Consider the following 10788-nt stretch of genomic DNA (forward strand, 5'->3'; position numbering starts at 1 on the left):
ATTGCACTGTAGTTACTCCTCAGTAACACAATGCAAACACATTAGGTCATGCAGTAACAATGCAACAACATGTCTACAAAATAAAAAGTTCCTTGCGTCCTTTGTAACTGCATGCTTTTCAACAAGCGCTTGTGCATTTGCTCAGTAACTATTAAATGTATTTGCTCTGTAACCACATGTGTAACTACAATGTAATTACAATGTCATTATAGAGGCGCTAATTGAAAGTGTTATGCGAATGTGTAGTTAACATGCAAGGCCATTGGTTATCTACCAATACAACTGAATAAACGTACCACAGGAATGAAGTCCAAGCTAACATTAACAGATACTATGTTACAGTTTTATGTGTTTTCGGGGCTCGGAAATGTAATTTCCTTCGGGCATCCTGCCAATTAATTGTATGGCAATGCACTTCCTAAGGCTTGGCGTCTGCTGTTTGAAACCACAGACACACTGCCCCCCACCCACAGAACCACTGTACAAATGTCCTTTTCCAATGAGCCGCGTGCCCGTGCATTAGCATTTAAATGAGAAGTGTTTCTGGGGCCGTTGGCACAGAGCCAGCCTTTCTACGATCCTGCTGAATGGTGGATGAGAGCCGAGTTCAGCAGCAGAGCTTGACTGGAGCGGGTACAGCCCAGGACAGTATCACTGAGTCGAGTCACACTTACACTCATAGGCACTGATCACTGCGAACAATCACTATAGGTGGAAATTAATCATCTTAAATGTCAAAGAATAAAGGGGTCAAACAGCCCAGCCTAAAATACTCCATTCTCAGCGCTCCAGCACTGTCATTACCTAGTCTAGCACTGTATTTCCCTAGTGTCTAATTATGAGAAGGAAACCTATGCATAATAATAATAATAATAATAATAATAATAATAATAATAATAATAATAATAATAATAATAATAATTACAAACACAAGACAGCACATCTGCAATTGTTTGCAAGGTTAGCAGTTTTTATGACTCTCGGCTGTTCTTGGCTACGTGGATTCTGGACTTCATCTACCGAGGGTGCATGCTGGGATACAGCAGGGTGCATGCTGATAAGGAAAAAGCAACCTGCCTGCCTTGAGTGAAATAGCTCGCATCACAGGTGTCGTTGTCCATCCATCAACAGTCCAAAGCACCTTTGACCATTGTTCCATAGTACAATTTCTGTGTCCTTGTGCATGTTTTAGCCCTTTAGTCTTGTTCCCCTTTCTTAACAGAGGTATTCTTACTGCAACACATTCTTCAAGTGCTGATTTCAAGAGTGACCTTTTGACTTGATGGACAACGACACATATATGCATGCAATGATCAGCTCAATGCTTCTGCAGTGGTTTTAGGTTTAGCCACATCCTGCTGGTCTGTTGATATCGCTTCTTGGCTGGTCATGTGATCAAAAGGTCTATCATAATCTTACAACATTAAAAACAACTCAAGAGAGATTTTATTGTGTCACAAAATTCTATTCAACAGTGAAGGTGTTGCTGGGACTAATCGTAATACAACCATTGTTTCTGTAAGGTGACATTGCTGGGTGATATACGGTAGAGTTGACTGGAATTCCCTCCATATAAGACCTGCTTCCATTCTCTTCAAAGCGGCTGAGTCACAACTGAGGAGACCCATTAAACCCCATTATCTGGTCAGGCAGAGTGCGAGAGAGAGAGACAGAGAGAGAGAGAGAGAGAGAGAGAGAGAGAGAGAGAGAGAGGGCTGCACTATTGATTGGTAGAAAGGGGTGTATTATCTCATCTATGATAAAGACGTTCAGTGTCAAGGGACTGCCCGTAGTGCAGACAGACAGAGCGATCTGAGCATGGCATCACTGCACCACATTCTACAGGTAACACTCAACAATACAGCACTGAACTCTCGACGCTACAGGTAAAGCCCAGGAGGTGGTTGTTGTTAGCTTGTTTTTAATTCCAATTTATGATAACACTTTGCTTTAAGTCTCTCTGATTACTTTGAATTCACATAGTAGTTACTTAGTAAATACATGTGTACTTACACATACTTACAATATTATTATGCATCGTTACACTATACTTAATATGCCTTTTTTTGCATGCTATATTCCTAACCCTGACCCTAAACATAATTCTAACCCCCCTAACCCTAACCCTAACCGTTTCCTGATACAATTTTGTTCTAATCCGCGTCATAGACGCTGGGTAGAAATGGTGTCTTTGTCAACAAACCCAGGGTTAGTTCAAAAGTAAATAACCTAGTTCTGATACACCAATATTGAGCTGATACTGTAGATAGTGCCAGCCAGGTTACATCATAAAATGTCTTCTGGACATGGTGTGCAGGACATATTCCTCATACATTTGATATAACGTCTTTTCTAAGATTCACTTTTTAAAATACCACATGGTATGGTAATAAATTAAATACAGGCCATTGGGCACTTCATTAGACCTGTGCTTCCACTCACCTGAGTTCCTTCCCCCTATTTAGGGGAGATTATTAATCACACTCCTGCTGAGATGGCTCCCATTACACCCCTGCCCCACTGGGATAAGCTACAGGGGTGAAAGGGTTATTACATGTTTACTGACTGGGATTTGAAATTGCTCTGGGGCAGCTTGAAAGAGCTCTAACGGGAGTCTTGTGACATGAGGGTCCATTAGGCACCGTGTAGTTAAAAGATGATGCTAGCCAGTGCAGCTTTTCTATAAGACTCATGAATCCGATCCCTCGGAGCAAGAGGGAGAGACACACAGGCTCATTAACCATTTCCACAGCCAGACATTAGAGGGAATCAGAGACCCTCCGTGGAATTAAAGACATTAACAGACGCTATGGGGAATTATAAACATTGTGGGGGAGCATTGTTTAACATCAATAAAGAAGGAGAAGAAGCAGAAGAAGAAAGAAATACCACAACGGTGCCTGTGTGAACTCCACTGAGTAGTGCTACACAGGCCTTGCACAAAGAGTTGATAGGCGTGATGACCACATGAAAATGTGACCTTGTTCTCTCCAACACTAGCGTTGTGGGGAAAGCAAGTCCCCTTGTGCACCCAGGCGGAAGCAATGTCACAACACGGTTTATATGTTTTATTTAACCTTTAATTAACAAGTAAAGTCCCATTGAGATTAAACATCTATTTTTTCAAGGGAGACCTGGTCAACAAGGTGGCATATAATACAAAATAACACACACACAAAAAAACCACATACATATTCAAATGAGCACAATCAATACAAAAGTTAATTACATTGCAAGAATCAATTTGGAAGCACCGGCCAAAACAAAGTCTCAGCTACACAGATGTCAATTTTTACTCCTTTAATTAAAGGTATCAAGTTGCAGTTCTTCCTGAAGTTTATTCCATGACAATAGAACTGGAACACTGAATGCTTTTTTCAACTCCATACGAACCCCGGAAACTGAAAAACCTAAAATAGTCTGAGATCTAAAATTGTGAGTACTACTAGAGATAATTAACAATGTATTAAGATCATGTGGAGTTTTGCCAAGGATAAGCTTCTAAACAATTATATACCAGTGTTTCAACCTTCGCAGAGATAAAGAAGTCAGACCAGCTAATCCATATAAATCACTGCGATGAACAGAATAACCCAGATTGGTTATAAATCTCAAAGCAGAATGGTACAAAGGATCTCGTATTCTTAAGACAGTGGTCGTAGATACTCTATAAATAATGCCACCATAGTCCAAAAAAATTTACTCAAAAGCAATTGTTTTCTAAAAAACAGGAATTTAGGAGAACGGGTTTAGGTCTTTCAATGTCACCCACAGCTCTATAATGCTCAGCCAAGGTGAAACTATGAGAAACAAGTAGACAGATGTTTCAGCTAGTGCCTTCCTCAAATGAGTTTGTCTTTCAATTTCATACATTTCTTTCCTTCAGCCTTACCACATCCTCTGGGTCCGTCACCTTCATAGTCTATAAATATGCATGATCCTAAATCTAGATGGTCTGCCATGAATATTCTATTTACATTGCAGTGCAGTCTATGAAACAGAGGGTGCAATGGAGCTTAGCACTGCTAAGGCCTTGTAGTTTATCACGATTACACGATCTGTACATACTGTGTTTCCCTTTTGGGGTACTGTGGCGAAGTGGTTTGCAGTGCGCAGCTATAGATGTGATTCAATGCTTAAACAGACGACTGACAACGAAGTTCACAGTCCAAACAATCCTTTATTTGTTGCATAAGTGCTAATGTGCAAGTGGTGAAATACAATTTATTCGTGAACAGTTGGTGCTGGCCTTTAGCGACAGCTCCCTGTACGTGTTAGCCATCTAACAAGAACAAACGAGTACAGTTAGATCGACAAAACAAACAAACACTAAACACTCATGGCTGCTTTACAGTCCTTCAGCGATTCTCTAGGAACCATAACAACCACACCCCATTTTGTACCTTCAGCCACGCCCCCTTGGTTAGCGAGGGCAATCGCTTTTCCTCCAATCTGGGAGGGAGCCAATATTCATTCTTTTTCTGTCACTTTTAAACATTGTCATTTAAAAAAAAAAATTATAATAATTAATATTATTAGAATTGTTCTCAAAGCTCTTTACTCCAAATCATAATTAACACTATTTTCTCAGGAAGGAAAATAGATAAAATTACAAAACCAGTAAGAAACAACTCAGGGCATTCAATTTAGTGGATTGGAAATCATTTGGAAATGTTTCTTATTTTTTTTGTGATTCTTGAAATTTGTGTTTTAATAAAATTTGAGTTAATAAAACACAGTGAAAGCATAGTAAAGCATGGTAAAGAATAGGAAGGTGTGGTAAAGCATATTAATTAACACGGCAAACCAGGGTAAACTATGGTAAATGCATAGTATAACCATGGGAAAAGCATGGGAAAACTGAAAAAATATTGTGCACAGATATTGTGGTAAATTTGTATAAGGGATGATGGTTTGGAGTAAATATATCTGAGAATTCAATCCTAAATGTCATGTTTGAGTAGCAATAGCCAGGGCAGGAATTGAAGTTTGAGTAATGAAAATGGGCTATGATTACAGTCCCTATAACAAAACTGGCTACATTTTTATGAACATGGTCCTCTATCTGAACATATACAGTATCAAGGAAAAGCAAAGAAGGAACTCTTTGCTGTTAAATAAATCATAGCTAGTAGTCTTGCATTATTGATTTACAGTGTGGTAATCCGCTTTCTAAGAGCTGAAACCTGATTAGGGACAAATAAAAAGTGCATTCCAATACTAAGGATGAAAAAAGCCTCATGCATAGCAAATGTAGAGCTGTTTTAAAAGCAAAGGAAACGGAATTGACAGAAATAAGCTTTCAGCTTGCTCGTTTATGATATTAATCGACAGAACAATTCCGGAGTTCCAGTCTAGCAAACCGACTGGAGAATTACCTCATCTGACAGCCAAAATCTATAGTGGGGGGGGGGGGGGGGGGGGGGGGGTACAAAAGTTATACTTTTCTTACCCATGTATCGTTGATTTCCAGTTTTTATATTCCAGTTTCTGTTTTTCATTGCATCCTTTCAACTTATTATTTTTTTTAAAGTTTGAGCTCACCATGGTTCTTCGCAATCTGTTTTCTACAGAAGACCATTAAAACATGTCTCTAGGTATTTCCGTATGTGTAATCTTGACATCTATGTGATCGAATCATTGATTAATCACACCTGTTTGCTGGTGATATGAAATTGCATTGAAAGACAATTGCAAGTAATCACTTTTACTGACGTAATCTGACATTTTCTATTGAGCTGGACTGCCGTTTGTGCTTCCTTCAGCCAAATGCCATGTCTAAAAAAAGATTAAACATACATCAAGCATCTGTATTAGTGTAAATTACCAGCTGCACTACAGCGTGGAATACTGCACTTAACAGATCTGTTTTTGGTATTCTGTAAGCTTTCAAATTTCAGACTAACAAAGGTAACGTACTGGGTGCTATTTTGTTTTAGCTGAAGAAAAAGTAGAATTTAGTGTTGATTTCAGATACTGTTTGAAAGATATGTTGAATAAAAACAAAAATCAGTTTACTTGCAACGAAGATGATATGATACAATTGTAGTACTGCCACCATTCTGAGATATTGTGAAATATTGGGTACACCTTCCAGTTGACCTATTGTCAAGGTCTTCAGACGTACCCTCTGCCATTTTTCAAGATTTCTTTTTTCGTGCACCGGTTTTTGATACCACCCTCACGTAGACAAGAATAATCGATCATCTATTTTTTAAGCAAACAAAGCCCACAGGTGTGGTTAACGGATTCACTATCTGTGGGATCAGTCAGTGCTATGGAACAAGTGCTGCTTGGAAACAAAGGGAATGTGAGTTTATCTTCAAACTAGGAACTGTGGAACCTCTTGGAATGAACATTCTATTCTGACATAATCATGACGTCATTCACAGAATTCTTGAAAAATAGCATGTTTACTGAACTTGTGTATTGAACTTGGTGCAGTCTTTCCTCTTCAGCTAAAGGCAGACTTCCTGTAGATTTCCAGGGTTTCAGTTGTTGGATGGAGCACTAAGTGTCCTTTCTTTGGAGCAAACGTGTACCCAAATCTGTCATTTACACCAGGGATTCTCTTTGATCCCCTGGCTCCCAGTCCTCAGCTCTAACTGTTACGCCACACTGCTTTCAACAATCCTTAGCTAAAAATCTAATCTCTAGCTCTTTACCTGAAAATTAAAAGCGTGATTATTTACAAAGAAAACAAGCGAAAGAAAGACCGACCCCAATGGGTGAGGTTCCAAGAGCTATATAACTATTTATTTTATTTTTAAAAATTATTTTATTAGAATTAACACAGAATAAAAAATACAAAATGAGATTAAACCCAAAGGTTGTGCAGTTATGTTACACATTTTTTTTGTACAAAATACAAGCCTGGGTAAATGCAGTTGTGGTTATTATTATCATTAATATTATTGTTATTACTTTTTGCACAAGAAACACACGATTTCTTCAAGATGCTCCTGGTTTATTAAAAATAAAAAACAAAAAACAAAAACAAAAACAAAAAAAACACACACACACACACAAGAAAAGCTTTTTGAATCTTGCTTAGGTCAACCAGGTCAACCAAAACCAAGTTGGACTCGTTGCATTAGGAATTATGAAATAACTGAACAAGAAAAAAAAAAAAAAAAGTTTAAAATGACCAGCAAGGGAAGGAGAATAAAAGAAACAGACAGGTGGCGATCAAGAGCATTTCTTACTGTTCTGGCAGAACTTTATCAGTGAGCTACATTAACAGCTCCCTAAACGCTGCAAACATAAATACTGGACCAGCAAAAAACATCCTCACTGCTTGACACACAGCACACACCAAGACTAGACCAGTGTCTTTTTGATGCCTCCTGCTCTGCGGAAAGAACACTAATGAACAGAGGCTGGATCAAAGTGCAGTCTGGCATACTAAGCATCTGATGTGCACACCAGTCATGCAAAATCTGCTGATGCCAAGTTTGTGTGATTGAAGCCCTGCACAGCATGTAAATGACGGCCACCTGAAAACACCAGTGCATGAGCAACTTGCAGGCTCTGCTGTCCACTTCGAACCCTGCTGTGAATGAAGATCTCGGCAAGACCAAGAACAATATACACTTTAAAGTAACAGGTTCCAATGTTAATGCAATGGAACAGCACACAGATAACATCCAGACAGCCCAGAAACGATTCTTAGGGTTAGGTACTGTAGTTTATTTGGAATGAGTTCCAACAGACTGTCGCTGGAATGAAACAGTTAATGAAAACTTGAAGTTTGTTTTTTGACTGCTTCTGAAACCAACTGGATGGCACCGAATCTAAACAAGGAACCTACAAGTGCACACCTCTCTCCCCACGAAGTAACCAGAGCCAAACGCTTCTCCACGTTCTCTCGTCGAAGAGAGCTGGATCAAATCGAACTGCTCTGTACGTCAACAGACTGAACACCTGGCCAGGGATTAAATCACAGTGATTCACTTTAATACAGGGTCGTCAAAATAACACATGAAAGCAAACAATTGGGAGAATGATAACTGATAACTTTCACATTTTTGGCATTGTACGCAGTGTTAGCGTGAAACCAGTACACGCGGTTATTCTAGTTTTGGTTATCTAGTAGGGATGCTCAGAATTATAATGGGACCCCAGGGCTTGGTCTTTTCTAACCTGCACGAGTGTTGCAGGACTCTTGATTTAATTGAGGGTTAAGGTTCCTTTAGTACGCTTTGAGTAAAGGTAAAACTGTCACAGGATCAATCTTGGATTACATGTTTCATATTCAAGTTGCCCAGGGTTCAAAATGAAATTTAAAAATAGAAAACATATACATATATTTTATTGCTGTGATGTTTTTTTTTTTTTTTTTGGGGGGGGGGGGGGACCTGAGAGAAAAATATTTTTGGGAGCAATCTAACTGATGTTTGTTGTGTAGACTGGTGGATCTCCTTCCATCTCTTGCTACTAGTGGGCTCACTTAACTCTGAGATAGTCAAATCCACTGCCTTCCACACTGCAGCCCATCACTCTAACCACTGAGCTGTTCAAACCCACTGCCTTCAACACTGCAGCCCAGAACTCTAACCTCTGAGCTGCTCAAACCCACTGCCTTCCACACTGCAGCCCAGCACTCTAACCACTGAGCTGCTCAAACCCACTGCCTTCCACACTGCAGCCCAGAACTCTAACCTCTGAGCTGCTCAAACCCATTGCCTTCCACACTGCAGCCCAGCACTCTAACCACTGAGCTACTCAAACCCACTGCCTTCCACACTGCAGCCCAGCACTCTAACCACTGACCTACTCAAACCCACTGCCTTCCACACTGCAGCCCAGCACTCTAACCACTGACCTACTCAAACCCACTGCCTTCCACACTGCAGCCCAGCACTCTAACCTATGAGCTGCTCAAACCCACTGCCTTCCACACTGCAGCCCACTCAAACATAGTTATTTTAACGATGTACAGCACATGTAAAGTGGCCCTTTCCCTTTTCTAAATGTCAGGATGTTGGGTTGCACATCCTACTCTAGGATGTTCTATCTATTTTATTTTAATTTTAATGGATCTACTTCGAAGTATACTGAAGTTCAAGAATAAAATACAAATTGGGTACATTTATTTCAACATTTTTAAATGGAAATAACATCTGGTCTCGACAATGCAATCAAAGCATTAGCACTCATCAAGTTAAAGATTTAATTCCTCTGCAGACCGGAACACTCTTAAAGAAAATCAAACCTGTGCACCTAAATCCAAATAAGATTACAAAACACAACATGTTTCTCCAAGACCTGTTGGGACATAAACCCAGGGTGTACACAGGCTTACAATCAATAGCTGGCATTCACGGAGACTTGAATGCTAGATCATTGTTGAAAGTGGAACCTAAGTGGCCAAGGGCATTTAACAAAATGTATCACAATAAGGTGACTGAAAGTAATCTGTGGTCACTAAGAAAGTTCATCAGTTCAGTGTATAGCACCTAATGGGATCTGGAACTTGAAATCCTTTTGGCGGGGTGATCCATGCAATTTGTTTTTACAAAAATCATAACCTTGATATTAATTAGAGTCAGAATAAGGTTATGATTATATCTTTAATGAGTTTGAAGTGTATTGTGAATAAAAACAAGACACTATGCAGGCGTCAAAAGCATGACTATGGTACTTGCCAATCAAAAAGTCAGGGGAAACCTTTGCATGCAGTATAGGTAGCTTACAGCACACTGTAGACCACATTAACAAGGTTTGTAGGGAAATATTACTTGGTGATGTTCCAATACAGGAAACAAACAGCAGAGAATCTTCTTTGTGAAGTGCATTTGTTACTGCTGCAGTGCCCTATGGGTGTGTATGCTTTTAATATATCACACGGTTTAGATATGAGAGGGTGAAACCATCGGCTTGAATTGCTTAATGACATCATCTCTGTGTAACTTGAATCCCTGATTTGAAAAAAGACGTTGTGGCTTTTTTGGTTTTCAGTGGTAGAAATGGATGGGAAGGCTTAATGGTTTCCAGAGGGGATATCCGATGTACTCCAGGCATGAGGCTGGCCCCTGTGATGGCTGTTATAGTACTCGTTAATATTTACAGATGCCTCAGGGAATGGGGGAGAGTGTATTCAGTGCATTTAAATAATAGATGAGTTCAGATTTCCCACTGTATGCATATTGATTTCTCGAGTTTACATTTTTAATACACTTTTTAATGTACCGTATGCTCCCCCCCACCCCCCCCCCATAACCCCCCTGCATTAGGGAGACCAAACTCAACGAATGCAAATCACCACAGAGTTATATTAAAATAGGCTGATTTACATTGGGTCAGCTTACCAAGAACAAAAATCTGGCAGTGCTAGAAATAAATTTACTTGCACTTTGCAGTAGCTCTGGGTTTCTTACAGGATTAAGGGAGGGAAGCAGAGCCCTAATTCCTCCAAAAACGAACAAACAGAAATGTAACATAAACTCGTATTATTAACACAATGGAGCCACGGCTTTTAAAATGTTCAACACCCATCTCAGTTTCACTGGCAGAATCACTTATGTTACACAACAGAAAAGGCTTTTGCTGTTAACAAGATGCTGTTTAAGAGCTTGCTTGTAGAGTAATTACAGTGTCCCGTACATACATAGATATTTATATATATATATATATATATATATATATATATATATATATATATATTATATATATATATATATATATATATATATATATATATATATATATATAAATAATCTGTTTTTGTGTCAAAGATATATAGAAATAAACATTCCTAACTCCGTCCATAGTAGCGGCATCCAACTA

This window comes from Polyodon spathula, chromosome 39 (assembly GCF_017654505.1).
Source record: "Polyodon spathula isolate WHYD16114869_AA chromosome 39, ASM1765450v1, whole genome shotgun sequence".
NCBI classification, from domain to species: domain Eukaryota; kingdom Metazoa; phylum Chordata; class Actinopteri; order Acipenseriformes; family Polyodontidae; genus Polyodon; species Polyodon spathula.